Below are 14,942 nucleotides of genomic sequence, written 5' to 3' on the forward strand. Positions count from 1 at the left end.
AGAGATAAGATAGACCGGTGTCGGGGAGGAGGTGCCGACGGGGCCGCCCCGGCACGCTGCGGCGATAAAGGGGCTTCGGGAAGGTGCTGACGTGGCCGCCGCGCTTAATGAGGTCATCGCCCAAGCTGCGGCCCCGATAACCTGGGGTCAGGCGCCCGGCGAGTGGTCGCGGCGGGACCGGCCGTCTGTCGCCACCCAGCCAAGCCAGCGCCGGCGCAGCAGCGCCCGCACCCTCCGCCAGGCTGCCCCGGCCTGGGGACGCCCGAGTGCCGGGGGGACAGCAGAGCCGGCAGCTGTGGGCAGGGCGGGGTCCAGCCGTGCGTCCCCTCTCCTCAGGTCAGCTGTGAGCCCTGTCCCTGGGGGGTCTTGAGAGCCGTGGCTGAGCCGAGCCGTGGGGTGCCGCCATGCAGGTGCTCAGTGAGCCGGGGCCTGAACCCCTCCTGTCCGGTCACCCAGAGCCTCTGCCCCCTGCAGGGTATTCTGCACGGCCGGGACCCCTCCACCTGGGCCCTGGCCCCTGGGCTACACACCCAGGAGCGGGACACTCCAGGACACCCCAGCCCCTCTCCCGGTCTGTCTCCCATCGGCCACCGGGGCTGAGGGTGGGCCCGGCGTGGTGCGTGTGAGTGTGAAGCACGGCCAGGCCACAGGTGCGGGTGCCCAGGCCGGCACAGCGTGCCCCCATGCTGGCTGCCGGCTGCCCGGCCCACGCACTGGGTGGCAGGAGGGAGCCTTCGCGGGGTCAGAGGCCAGCAAGGGAGGCAGGGTTCGCAGTACCCCGTGTCCACATTGGGGCTTGGGCCTAGCAGTGCCCAGCGGGCAGGGCCTGCATCACAGCCAACCCCTGGAGGTTCCTGGCCCTGGGCGTCCAGCAGGAGAGCCGAGGGGGCCCAGGCCACTGCAGGGGCACGGGCCACCCCCACCACCGCAGACTCACTGTGCACCCCCAGGCTTGGCACCGACCCACAGGCAGGACCCGTCACTGGCTGGGGTGTCTGAGCACAGCCCCTGGGCCATGCCGGCCTGACCGGCACCTACTGGTACCGCTGCCCTCGCCCACCTGGCACAGCCCGAGGGACCCGGTCAGCACTCGGCACCGCCCTGAACTGAGACCCACCTGGCGATTTCTGATTAGAGAAGACAACAGGTTTGCCACAGGCATCGGCTGCGGGGCACCAGGTCTTCACCCGAGAGAGCGAGACCCTCCCCTCCTCCCAGTCCCGAGGGGCAGCAGGGCCGTGGCCCGCAGTGACACAGGGTCCGCACACAGGGCCTGGCCCGGAGCCCGCGGGCAGCCGGGGTGATGCTGTGGTCTACGCGGCCTTCAGGGCACTCTGCAGAACAGTGGTCTAGACCCCGAAGACCTGGGCCCCTGACCCCATGGGAGAGGGGCAGCAGACAGGCGGTCAGGTCCTGCCAGGCGGGCTCTGCAGCTTCCTGCTTGTGGGGTCCTCACGTCACCCCACAGAGCCCCTGACGCGTTCACAGCCTCCTGCCTCGTTCTCCAGAAAGCGGAGCTCCCTCCCGCTCCAATCTCCGCCTTTCCCTGTCAGGGGCGCTTCTTCCAGGAAGGCTTCTTCGTCCCCACTGTCCCTGCAGGCCACAACCCTGCTGCCCAGGGGGCACCCAGGGGTCCTCTCCCCAGCCCCTGCACGGAGCCCCGCCCCGCACGGCCTCCCGCGTCCACAGCTGCCCTGAGCACGCCGGCCTCTGCTCCCCACACCGCCGGCCTGGCCCCGGCCCTGGCCCCGGCTCCCGCTCTGGCTCTGGCCTGCACCCCCCTCAGCGGCCCGGCCCTGAGCCTTGGAAGCAGAGCGGCGCCACCTGTCTGCGTCGGGAGCAGCCCCAGAGCCAGGCAAACAGGATTTTGTCTCCGCTCTCTGTGTCCATCTCTGTCTCTGCATCTCTGTCACCCCATGTCTCTCTGCCTCGTCTCTGCCTCTCGGGGTCTCTGTCGCCGCCCCCCACTCTCCAGTCCACCTGCAGCCGCCGCCCGTGGGCACTCAGGCCTCGCTCTGCGGGGCGGGAGGGTTCGTGTGTCCCGTGCAGGGAGGGGGCACTCGGGGGCCGCCCCACGGTGCCCCGCCAAGCCTCTGCCCAGACCGGGGCCCCTCCGAGGGCAGGCCGACCGCACGCTCTCCATCCAAAACGGACACTTGGGGGGCGCGACCATGGGGCGGGGGCTGCACCCCCAGGGCTGGTCCCCGCGCCCTGCTCTCGGGCTTCTCCTCCAGGCCCTGCTGCCCGCCCCGGGCCGCGGTCTCTGGGGGCCGCCCGCCCTCACGGCCCCTCCAGCCGGCCCCTGCGCGGGGGCGGGCCCCAGACGCGGTAGCATTTCCGCCGCCTGCGCTCTCGCTTCAAATGTTCCCTTCCCTTTCTTCTCCTCTGCCGGCCCAGCCTCCGCGATTAAGCCTCCGGGCCTCCCGCTGCTTTTAATAGGCCTGCGCTGACCATGTGAGCAGAGGCGGCCGCCCGCCCGAGCCTCCAGGGCTCGGATTAATCATTAATGTCAGCGCCCCCACACCGCCCAGCCCCAGCCGGGACGCGGGACCCGCCGCATATTGGAAACAGACATGGGGCAGCCCTCGCCCCCACCGCCCCCACCCGGCCCGGCCTCTGCGGGGCGCAGAGGGGCGCAGAGCCCACCGGGCCCCAGCCTGGCGCTCCCGCCGCGTGGGGGGGGGGGGCCGAGGGGAGGTGGCCGAGCCCCCAGACTCCTGAGCCCTGGCCGCCGGCCCCCCGCTCTCTGGCACTGCTCCTCCACGCCGGCCGCCGCTCCTTCCTCCTCGGAGCGCGTCATAAAAGTTAACCGGGTGTGAAATGCTTGTGGCGTGGGGTGTGGTAAAAGTTTACGAGGGCCGCGGTCTGCCAGGGACGGTGCTGAGCGGGGCCGGCCTCTGCCGCTGGCGGCCAGGCAGGAGCGCCGGGGCGGCCCGGTGGGTCTTTCTAGAAGCCAAAAGGGGCCTGGGGTGTGTGCGCAGACGGGGCCCTGGGGACCCCGCCCGTGTGGCCCGGGCAAGTCCTCAGAGGGGAGCCGCCGAGCAGCGGCCCTGACTCCCCGAGTGACTGACCAGTCAGAAGCGGCCTCTGGTGCTCTGAGCCCACCTCATTCTTCAGCGGACGGAGTCCACGCCCCAGACCCCTCCAGAGTGGACACTGGGGGGGCCAGCACTGGCCCTGGCCACAGGTGTCCTCAGGTGGGTCTAAAGCGCCCCAGAGACACCGTCCCCACGCTGGGCGGTGTCTGCAGAGCCTGTGTTTGCTTATTGGGCAAGAGAGGGGCTCCCCGTCCCCCTTGGCCACCCCAGAGCCAGCTGGGCCAGGACACCGGAGGCGATGTTAGAACAGGAAGCCAGAGCTGGTGTCTGGCGCTTGGGGCCTGCAGAGCGGACCGGGCATCTCAGCGCCGACAGCTGTGCTGAGACAGACCGGTGGCCCAGGTGGGGTGGCCGGTGTTCTGGGGTGCAGGGAGCAGGCCTGCCCTCCCCCTGAGGTCTGCACAATGGGCGTAGTATGCTGGAGCTTGGGGGAGCGCAGCCCGAGATGGGGGGCTGCAGGGACCCCTCCCAGCGCCGTGGTGGCCAGCGGGTTGGACAACCAGCTCCAGGCCGGGCACAGGAGCCCCGGACTCTGCAGATGCCCCGGGACGGTGGAGGGGCTGGGCCGGGGAGGGGCAGGAGCAAAAGGGGCGAAAGGGGGCTCTCCGAGCTTTGTCCGCCGCCCGTCTCGCCCTAGTCCTCTGCCAGACCCCGGGGGCAAGAGAACCCAGCTCGCCCCGCGCACCTTCTACCTGTATTTCTTCCCGAGACAGGAAGCGCGTGGCCTCAGTGTCCCTGTCTGGGGGGGGGGGGTGAACGTGCAGGGACGTGCAGGGGTGCGCCCCTCCCTGCCCCAGCGCGGCCTCCTCGCCATCTGGCCCTGGCTGCAGGGAGACCCCAGGGCCCCAGGGAGGGTCAGAGGCTGTGCCGGCGCTTTCTTTCACCCTTGCGGGGGCACGTCAGCAGCTCCCATGCACAGCCTGTGGGGGAACTGCCGCCCGCATTGGCTCCCGGGGCCCTGGGAGCAACAGGAGAGCGGCCCCCTTGGAGCAGGGCTCCTCAGCTCCTACCCCACCTGGTTTTGTGGGCTCAGGCGCCCTCCGATCCCAGGTGCCATCCACCCAGCACCCCATCCACGAGCGCTGAGATGCCTGTGGGCGAAGACACAGCGCCCACTTCTCCGGCACCTCCCGGCAGGAACAATCGGCCTGTCGTGACGAGGTGACAGCCACCGCCTACACCCCGAGTCAAGCGCAGCTCCAGGGCCCGGCCCCCACGCTCCCGGCAACAGCGCCGCCGCCTTCCCAGACCCCCGCGTGGCGCTCGCCAGACCTCCCGAGGCTCCAGCAAGCGGCTTCCCTCCCACATGGGCGTGGCATGCGGACGGGCAGCCCCCGAGGCTGGCGTTGGGGTCGGACCCAAGGTCGGCAGCATCCCCCAGCCCGGCAGTGGGTGCGCCCCGGGCCACGGCCCCTGTTGGGCAGACATGTGGGTGCTGATCCCTGGAGGGAACCCAAGCCAGTGTCCACACCCAGTGCCCAGGGTGGAGGGGTGCGTGTCAGAGCCTCCCCCAGGAGCTGCAGCTCCCCACTCTCCTGGCGAGGGCAGCCTCGCAGCCAGCCCCGGGGACCTGCTACCGCTTGGGCAGCCCCTGGAGGTCAGCAGCTGGAGATGGTGGCCCCGGAGCTGAGGGGATCGCTGCACGCACCCCCGCCCACCGCAGCCTTGCCTCCCACCCCGCCCCGTCCCGCCCGCCAGCACCTGCCCAGGAGCAGAGCCCGGGTCCAGGCCACAGGTGCCTCACAGACCCCAAGTGGAGCCCGGGACCCCCTCATCCCCCGCCCAGCAAGGGCCGCCAAGAAGCTCCGCCTGGAGCAGACACGTGGCTGCTCCCCGTGCCCAGGAGGAGGCCGCTGGACACCCACCAGGTGCGGGGTCTCCACCCACCCTCTCCCACCGGGTCACGGATGTCCCGGTCGGTGCCTGGAGACACAGGCAGCCTCCCCCGGGGTCTCCCCGGGTCCTCCCGCAGTGACCCGCCTGCTTGCCCACCCACGGCGTTCTCCGAGGCTGGCGTCTGTGGCCAAGAAGCGGCGGCCTTCCACAGGGCTCCTGGACGCCCGCGGCGGCGGGGACCGCGGCTGGCACGCAGGGCAGCCCCAGCAGGAGGAGGCAGGGGCCTGTCTGGGGCCGAGGACAGCGCCGAGCGCAGACCACGGCAGCGCTGCTGGGCGCGCCCCTCCCGGCCATGTGACAGGGAGGCTGCACCGGCCCGCCCAGCCCTCCCACCCCCGCGCCGTGTCTGTCCCGGGACCGTGTACCCCGGAGCCTTGCCTCGGGAGGCCTCTGTGTTCCCTGGACTCAGCTTCACCTGCCTGAGGGCAGCCGGGCAGGACACCTACCGGGGCAGCCGGGCAGTCGAGGGCAGCCCCCGGGACCGGCCAGGGCTCAGGGCACATGCAGCTGGGAGCGGACGGCGGTGCCGCAGGGAGAGCGGCTCCCTGGCAGGACAGGCCCCCATGCCCGCCTCTCCTGAAGGCATGTCTCCGGCAGGACGAGGGTCCCCATGCCAGAGGGGGCCTGTGCAAGCAGGACCACAGTCCGGTTGACCCCGCGAGGGCAGATGGCGTCGATGCCCACCCCGCCCCCCAGGAGGCTGTGCGGGAGGGCAGCCAGAGGGGACGCGCGCGCTCACTTCCGGCCATTTCCCGGGAAGCGTCCAGGAGACCAGAGGAGGCCACGTCACTGCCCCGTCAGGGCCGTCCCTGGCCTGGCCAGCCGCCTCCTCCTGTCCACTCCGCGACAGTGGCGCATTCAAATTCTCCAAGTCAGGAAAACAGCCCCACCTGGCAGGACGGCCTCAGTGGACTCAGCCCCGCGCCCCTGCACCTCGAGCGGCCGCCCGCCCCAGCCCAGGCTCAGGGCGCCACAGAGCGGCCCCCCTGGCCCCACACAGCAACTCTGGGGGTCATCGCCAGCGCGGCCATCCTCCGCCATCTGCAAGGAATCTCTCCCGCCGCTACTCCGGGGCTCGGGTTTCACCCCAGCCCACCTGTCACCCCTGTTTATCCTCATCCACTCACAGCTCCATCTCTCGGGCCTCCTTCTCGGGGGCCTTGAGAAAATTGCTGGCAGCCGGCTCTCTCCCAGGAGTGTCCCTGCAGGGGGTGGGGGGCGGCCCGGGAAAGGAGCTGCGGTCAGAGCAACACCCCACTGCAAGGCCGTGTTTATTTGGACGCCGGCCTTGGACACGGCCCGCCCCGGGCCACGCCAGGCCCCCGGGGAAACACCTTCGCGGCCGCCCACCTGTGGCCAGGCGTCTGCTGAAGGCGCACGTGAAGGCGCCCACATGGCCTACGCCACGGAATGAGCCTGGGCCTCCGCCCTGGCCCCCGGCCTCCCACCCCGAGGCCACACAGCCCCCACCCCTGCCCCAGCAACCAACCTGGCCCCCTGTACCCCTCCACCTCCCCCAACCTGGGCCCAGGTCCCCAGCCCCTCCCCCGGCCCCGGCCCCACCCTTACCCCCCCCCTACTGGCCCCCCTGGCCGCCCAGCCCTCTCCCCAACCCCCGCCCCCAATGGTCGGGTACTCTAAGCTGGAGGCGTCTGTGCCAGACAAGGCGCCTTCGTGACGACCGCGTGGGCAGAGCTGGGTCCTGGGGCCAGGCCTGCCGTCCAGGCATGCTGGCCACTGCCCCCAAATGTGCTTGGTGGGTTTGCAGGCCAGAGAGGCCGGCCCCTCTGGCAGCTGCCGGTCCCTCAGGGCCCAGTGCTGCTGGCTCTGTTTTCGGAGCAAGGGTGACTCTGCCAGGGAGGTGGGCGTGCACCCCGGGGGCCCAGACCCCAGAGCAGCATCTGAGGCAAGAATCATGGTGGTCCCAGCTCCCAGCCATGGATGGCCTCTGGCGGTCAGGCCCTCTGGAGGGACCCCTGCCATGCTCGGCCGCCAACTCGCAGCCTCACCCTGGGAGCTGGTGGTGAGGAGGAGGCACCGGCCTCCTGGGGTCCTCAGGTCCCCGTGCAGAGGGCAAGACGGAGACCTCTGGGTGACGCCCCCAGTCAGGACCTGTGGACCAGCCTCGGCGCCAGCACCCTGGCTCCAGGCCCGTGTTTCCCCGAGGGCAACATCCCTGGATATGGCGGCCGTGCGGGCCCTGCTGGGGGCTGGGGCCTGGGCCGGTCGGTCAGAGTCTGCAGACGGGGCGACGGTGAGCATGGGAGCCTCCTTGGTCTGGCTGGATGGGGAGGGCCAGCCGGGGCCCCTTCAGAGGCCTCTGCCTTTCAGCCATGAGTCTGTGGTGACCGTCGTGACCACCTCGGCCTGTGGGGCTCCATCCCTGGGCCCTGCAGGCCTCGCCCACCCCACGCCCCGCAGGGTGAGTGGACAGGGGCCTTGGGAACCACGGGGCGCCTGGGACCCAGAGCTCACAGTGCCGACGCCCTCCTGGGACCTGAGGTGTCCAGGGCAGACGCCCCAGAATGTGGTGCGGTTGACGTGGCTTTGTTAGCGACAGAAAAAGCTGAAAAGGAAGCTTGAGGCCCGCACCTCAGGCCCACCCAGATTCACCCCCCATCGCCCTGAGGCCGTGAGGGCACGGCACCTGCCAGACCCATGTTCTCAGAGGGAGGCTGGAGGGAGGGCTGGGTCCTCGAAGGCAGGAGCCCCCTGGGGCCAGGGAAGGTGGGGCGGGGGAGGGCGAGGCGGCAAGGACAGGGCCCAGCTGGCCGCTCCGGCAGCCAGCCACCCAGCCGGCCCCTGCGGCAGCCTTTCCTCCTGCTACAGAGCCCCTGGGGGGCAGGGATCAGCAGCCGGCGGCCCAGAGCCTGTCGTCTGGGGACAGCGGAGCCCGTGGCCACTCAGGGGCGCAGAGGGGGGCCCGCCCCATCAAGGACTGTGGTCAGCGGTCAGCCCCATCGAGGACCGTGGCCCCATGACCCAGGGAAGACACCTCCACTGCCCCCTAAGGAAGCGGGACGCTCTGGGGGGCTGTCCTTTCGGGGTGCCTGCCCCACCCAGCAGCCATGCCACCTGCACAGAGCGTCTGGGGCAACCATCCCGGGCTGGGCAGGGTCGCAGGCAAAGGAGTAGGATCCAAGCCCTGGTGTGACAGGCTGGAGGCAGCAGGAGCCTCCCAGACCCGCGGTCAGCGCTCCCCTCTGTCCTCTGCCCCGTCTCTCGAAACCACCCTCTCCGGGCCCAGGTGTCCGTGTCTGCACACGCGCGGCCCCGGTGCTGCTCCCCGGCCCAGCCGCCCCAATCACGGGTGCGCCCCGGGCCCACGCTCCCCAGCGCACTTTGCACTAACGTGACACCCCGTGCAGGCGATGAAGCCAGGCGGGGAGCGAGGCCGCAGGTGCCGGCCGCCGAGGCGGGGCAGGAGGGGAGACAAGCCAAGCTGCCCCCATTCCTTACGGCGTCCGGGCACCGAGGGGCAGCAGGGGTCCCTGGGACAAGGCAGCTCATCTCGTCGCCTCAGTCGCGCCGGTGCAGCCCATGGGCAAGACCTTGCAGGTGAGGGGTCCCCTGGGAGGCTGAGTCGGGGTGCTGGGCGGGGGCTTCCAGCTCAGGAAGGGGAGCTGACGCGCAGGCCCAGCGGTCACATGAGCACCAGGGCGACTGCGGCCAGCGCCAGCTGCCCCTCCTGTCCCTCCCCCGCCCCCTCCATGCTCAGCCCATCCTGGAGCCACAGACACACCTGAGCACCCGCTGGTGCCTGCCCAGGGCCCGTGGTCAGACGCAGACCCCCGAGTGGGGCTGGAGGGAGAAGGACCCCGGCCCCGCCGTCAGCCACGGGCCAGAGGTGCCCCCGCCGCCAGCTGCTGAGCAAGGACGCTCAAGGCTGGTCAGGGCCACATGAGAAGGCCGGGCAGGAGGTGGCCCTCTCGGCTCCGGAGAACACGCAGGCACACAGGCACACGCGTGTGCGCACATGCTCGGGAGCCCGCCTGCGGGAGGCGAGGCGCCTGGGGGAGGCCGGGTGAGTGGCCGCCGAGGGCGCCGCTGCGGTGGGTTCTCCGGCTGGGACTCCACGGCCGGGCAGTGCTGGAGGACCGGACGGGTTCAGCCAAAATTAGAAGCAATGGAGGGAGGATGTGGGTGTGGGGCCGCGAGGGCCAGGGAGGAGCAGGCCGGGCCCGCCGGAGCCGCCCACCCGGCCCTCGCGAGGAAGTGGCCCAGCGGCCGGCCTCGCATCCTCGCGGCCAGCGCGGCTCAGAGATACAAAGTGTCCTTTTATTGGGAATATCAATTCAGAAAGGGGCTAGTAGTAAGCTGAGAATATTTGGATAAACTTGACAGCCCTTAGGACTAAAAAAGACCTTTTGTTCCCGACGAGAAAGAGGCTGTCACGCCGCCCGGGCCTGCTGGAGCCTGTCCAGAAAAAACGGAGGTCGGAGCAGAAAAATGATTAGGGCGTCTCGTGAAAGATCTTTACTCCAGGTCAAATGTTTATTAGTATTTATTTTATTTTTTATTAGAACGTGCGGTTAACATCCTATTGCATAATCCCAGGCAGAGGCCCTGTCAAAGGCAACTTTGTGGCGAGGGGGTGCAGGGTGCACCCCAGCGCTCTGGCGGCTATGTCTTGGGGTATGGGTCAGTTTCGGGGAGCGAGCACCCATTTGTCCAGGGCCCACGCAGCTGGGGGCTACCGCCACGAGGCGGGACACCTCTGCCTCGGAGGATGGGAGGTGTGCGTGGTTGGGGGCCTCACCAGCAACGGTCAGGGCACAGTGGGGGTACGCGGGCCCAGGACATGCTGCCTTTCAGCCGACCTCCGAGGCCAAGGCGCCAGCTGTCACAAGCTGTGGCCCTGACGCCTCAGAACAGCAGCACCACGTGTCCACTGTCAGGCACTTGCCGTGGGCAGCCCCCGTATGCCCCACGTCACACTGCCTCCTCTTACCAACTCCACGAGGGGCCCGTGGCCAGAGTGCCTGGGCCTGGCCGCCCTCCGGCAGCTGCAGAGGTGAGCACCGCAGCCCTAGCCTGAGCCGACACGCAGAAGCGCCGTCTGGCAGCTCCCGGAGGCAGGGCCTGAGCTGTCGGGCATGCGGCCGCCGGGAGGCCACCGGGCAAAGCTGGGCATCCTCGCTCGGGCAGGTCTCCCGCCCAAGAGTGAGCCGTCACTGCAACCCCAGGGCCGCGGGCCACGCGAAATCAGCAGTCTCCCCGCCAGCCTCTGCAGAGACCCCTGGGAGGGCGGTCCGGACCCGTCGTTGGCCGGGGGCCCGCCGGCCCATGGGGCAGCACCGCGAGACTCGGCCTCCATGGAGAGGGGTGTCCGTGCCGCGTCCTCGAGGCGGTGGACCCGGGCGGAGGGGCCAATCTGCACCCACTCCCCAGGCTGCTCGGCCTCCCCGAGTGCCCGCCCCACAGGTCGCAGCTGACCTCAGCACTGGCATCCCGCAGAGCTTTGCCCACGCGGGGCCCAGGCCCCCAGGCAACCACCCGGGTCCCCAGTCCTCAGCCAGGCAGCCCCTCCCTCGGGAGAAACGCTCTTGCCCCGCGTCGGCCCGGGGTGAGCGACTCTGGCCAAGACTTGGGCCCCCGCAGCTATTTCCCAAAGGAAAAGGCTCCTGGCGGGGTCTGTCGTGAGGGACGCCAGCGCGCCCGGGCCCCGCACCCCGCGCGGGGCCGGGCTGTGTATCTCCAGCCCCGCTCCTGCGAGCCCCGCCCGGTCTGGAGCGGCTGCGGCCGGCCGGCTCGGGTGGGGAGCGCGTGTTTTAAATGTTTCTGTTCCGCTGCACTTTTCATGTAAGTTTCCAAAAATTAAAGGCAAAAAAAGAACCGGTCTTCAAAACAAGGCCCTTGGGAAAGAATCCACGTGATTATTTTTACTTAAAAATAATCTAAAAATAGCTGTCGTTCGGAGACGAAGGCTAAAGAGAAATAATGTGAAATGAAAGGAGCGTTAGACACGGCGAGGGAGTGAGGAGCGGAGGAAATAAAGGGGCTCTCGCAGCTGACGCCCCTGCAGGGTGGCAAGAGGGAGCGCGCCTCTGGACGGGGCGTGCCCCCAAGAGGGGAGGCGCTGCGTGCACCTCGGGGGGCCCTCAGGCCAGTGAACACTCCTGGCCCCTGAGGGGTCACTGAGGACCAACCTGTCAGCCTAAGGCCACCCCCAAACCTGCCAACGGGGGTCTATGTCAGCACCAACCATCTAGACTCTGCACTGCCATCTTGAATCTGCTGCCCCGGGCAGTTCTGGGCAACAATCTCTGGACACAGCACCCAGCTCAGGGGCCACTGTCCAGTGCTCCACAGACCAGTGCTCCACCCCTCTTCCAAGAGGGGCTGTGAGGGGCCCAGCCGTCCCATGGCGATGGCGGTGCAGACCACCATGAGGAACCTTCTGCCGATGTCGCTTGTAGAAAAGCCAGAAGTCCACAAAATTTGCAGGGGACGCCAGAGCCCTTCCAGACATGGTGCCCCCTCAGCTGCCCACCCCGGGGTGGGGGGACCGTCCAGGACACACAGCACTCCCTGGGAGAGGCCTGCAGCCGGCACCTGCAGAGGGCCCTGGGGCTGCACAGGGGCTGGTGAGCCACCTGCCTGCGTCCCGCCCCCAGCTGGACCTGCAGGGGACCCCGAGCCGCCTGAGTGGGGTCCCCCGCCCCGTGGGCTCACCCCGTCCTGACACCACGAGAGTCGCCCCGTCGGGCAGGCATCCTCAGCTCACTCCAGGAGGGGACCGCGACGCCATCTTGCCCTTTTCAAATAAAAAACACAATAGCAGAAGCCACGGGACAGGCCCCCCGCGCCGCCGAGGCTCCCAGGCCCGACTTGGCCGCTGTGCGCGGGGTGCCGGGGAGCTCCCGCGCGGGGGGCAGCGACGCCGCCATCAGGATTTTCAATCAGCGTCTCTGTGCTGTTTCCTGGGCCTCAGTGGATGCCGGGGCTTGGCTGGGTGGACTTGAAAGGGATCCAGGTAATGTCAGAGTGGGGGACACACTTTTAATTCCTTTAATATATTCGTCAGAGGTGACTGGCCCGGGAGCCGCGGGACGCGGGCGAGCTGCTGGATTTAATTGCTTCCATTTGTCATTCAAGACTGACTCCGCTGCGCCTGTCGATGAATCATTTCCAAACTTGCTGATCTGACCCAAGGGCCCCCCGCCGGGAAGGAAGCCAGCCGGGCCTCGGGCGAGCTCACGTCCACCTCGGGGCCCGGCACCGAGGCCGGGTGGTCTCCGGTCGGGACGGCAGCGCCTGGGAGCCCGGGAGGCAGGAAGCCTCTGGGGGGCCCACGGGAGCCCCTGCCTCGCTGTCCCCACCTCCCGGGCCCCCCGCAGGCATGCTGGGCGGGTGCAGAGGGGGACGGGACCCGGGGGCCGCCGCACAGGGCCCAGGACTCCTGCACTCGCGCTCAAGCAGGCAGCGGTGCGCTCTGGCCCCCTGCGAGAAACAGAGGCCCCAGGAAGACCCTCGCGGCAAGGGTGGGGGCAAAGCTCGCCTCCCCCCAAAGTCAGAACGAAGCCGGCCGCCGGCTCCTCCCTCCGCGCACGGCCTGCGGGAGGGACCAGGGCCGCTGCCGGCCGCGCTGCGCAGCGAATGACCATGTTTGTCTGGCGCGGGGCTGGCACGGCGCTGGCGAGACGCGGCCTGCTGAGAGCCGAGCTATTTGCAGGCGCTGACGTCACGCGTGAGGCCCGACGCAGAGGCCGGGAGTTGGGAGCCTCTCCAGACGGACGCGTCCCCGGAGGGGAGGGATGGGGCCCAGGAAGGGGGGGCGCAGGGACAGCTAAATATAGCACGTGGACCGTCCCCACCGCCAGACCCCGCTGAGCCCCTACTGTGTGCCCAGAGGGCCTGGCAGCCAGGCCGCGCCTGGGGAGCTGGACGCCGCCCGGACCCCGGGAAGTGGCGCTGGGCCGTGGCGCAAGGGCCTATGACGCCGGACGCAGGAATGGGCAGCTCTGGCCTCGGGGGAGGCAGAGCCCCTCGGGGTGCCCAGGAGGGGCCGCGCTTCCGTCAGCAGAGCCCGTGGAGGCAGCAAGGGCAGAGGGGAAGAAAGGTCCACCGGCAGGGCCATGGGAGTTGGGGCATCCCCAGTGTCCTGAGGCACCCACTTCCTCCATGTGTCCCCCAAAGGCTCACGGGACGTCACGGCACGCCTGGCTCCAGGCTTCACCCAGAGGCGACCTTCAAAGCCCGCAGCGTCGGGTGGTCCAGCCATGAAGGGCGGGGCTGAGGGCCCTCGGAGGGCCCGTGTGGGGGTCAGGGCAGCCTGTGCCGGGGTGGGGGGTGTTCCCGCACGTCTTCCTGTGGGCAGCTGAGAAGCCAGAGATGTCTGGGCAAAATGGAGAACTGGAGCCTCACCCATGCACCCTCCACCCACCCAACCTCCATCTGCCCACAGAGCTGCTCCGTGGGCCCGATCGACACGCGTCCTTGATGCGTTTCCGGGGAAGCTTCCGTTGCTCTCGGCCGCCATTCTCAAGTGGAAGACAGGAGAAAGGGCAGAACGATCCAGAAGGGGTGATGCTGGTGCCCACAGACCGTGAGGGCTGTGCCGCCAGTGCCTGCCTGCTGGTCTGCAGCTCGCGGCGACACAGGGCCAGGGCCTGCCTGCCCGCGCCATGTCCTCGTGACGCGACCGTGGCTGCCGGAGGCCGGGTACAGCGAGGCTCGGCCGTGGCAGCAGCCGAGCCCACGACACAGCGCGGCAGAGCCGACCGGAGGGTGGGGGCAGAGCCGCGCGACCCGGCCAGGGCGAGGGCCTGGCTGGCCTCAGAGAGCAGGGCGGCGAGCTGACCTGCCCTCCCAGCCCGCGTGGGCAGCCCGCGCCAGCCCGGCCCTCTCAGCAACATGCCGCCATGAGGTGGGGGCAGCTCCGGGGGCACAGCTTGGGTGCAGGGCCCGTGCTCCCTGTGGGGGTGTCTGGCTGCCTCCCGGCCCTCCCCCATCTGTGGTGGGGGCTCCGCCTGCACGTGCCAGGTTCCCCGCTCGCAAGTGCCGCCGTTTGTCACCAGCTCTGTGGCCAGGAAAGGTCACGGACGTGACGCCGGGCCTGGCAGGGCCCCGCTTCCTGTGCAGACCCTGCACCGGCGGGCGGCGGGCGGGGCCAGGGCGCTCGCTTTGCCTCGCTTCTGCTTCAGGCCCAAGGCAGGCACAAGCCCTGGAGCCAGCGTCTGCGGTTGGCAGCCACTTCCCGCTCCCCGGCGCCAGGTCCCGCGTGGTTTGAGGTGTTTTCACCCCAGGCCCGAGGAGCAGGGCAGCCTGGGGCAGCGGGGGGCGGGGGCGCCACCCACAAGTGGGGACCTCGCCAGCCCGCAGGATCAGGGGCTCCTCCGCACCCAGTGCCCTCGCTGTCCCGACCACCCAGCTGGAGCGTCGCCACGGGCTCCGCCTGGGCCTCAGCTCCCGGGGTGCTCCGGTCCAGCAGCAGCGGCAGGGCCCCACAAGGAGCAGTCCCCGTGCGGCTGGGGTGCTGGAGGCCCGGCGTCTGCTCGTGGGCACGCTCAGATGGGTCAGGGGCCCCCGAGGGGTCGGGCCCGAGGGGAGCGGGGGCCAGAACCTTCAACCTGGCCCACACCCCCGCCGGGAACCCCGTGGAAGTGTCCCCAACGCCCACCAGCGCGTCCTCGCAAGTCCACAGAGGGAGGTGGGGTGCACGGCCGCTTGGGCTCCTGGACAGGAGGGACTCAGTCATGGACGGGAGGGGCTCAGTCCAAAGTCCTTGCCTGGACCTCGCGGTCCACACAGCAGCTAAAACCCCATCCGCGTGTGTGTGTCGAGAGCCTGGCCTGGCATGCGCTGGCGCCATGTGGGGTGGCGTGGAAAGGAGACGCCCCTCGGGGAAGCCGCCCTCCCACACCCCCACTTGACCACTGGGCCCCCCACCCCGCCGAGGAGGGCAGAGAGGCCAAGGAGAGGGGCTGGAGGGAGACCGATGTCCAG

At 69.8% G+C, this 14,942-nt stretch overlaps 1 protein-coding gene across 3 annotated transcripts in view; it reads left to right on the forward strand.

Moving 5' to 3' along the window:
• The window catches only part of PRDM16 (PR/SET domain 16), a gene marked incomplete at both ends in the record, with an annotated part of 195,200 nt that overhangs the window by 152,493 nt on the left and 27,765 nt on the right, over window positions 1–14,942 (forward strand). The window lies entirely within an intron of this gene.

The sequence above is a fragment of the Talpa europaea genome (assembly GCF_964194135.1).
Source record: "Talpa europaea genome assembly, chromosome: 9".
Lineage (NCBI taxonomy): Eukaryota > Metazoa > Chordata > Mammalia > Eulipotyphla > Talpidae > Talpa > Talpa europaea.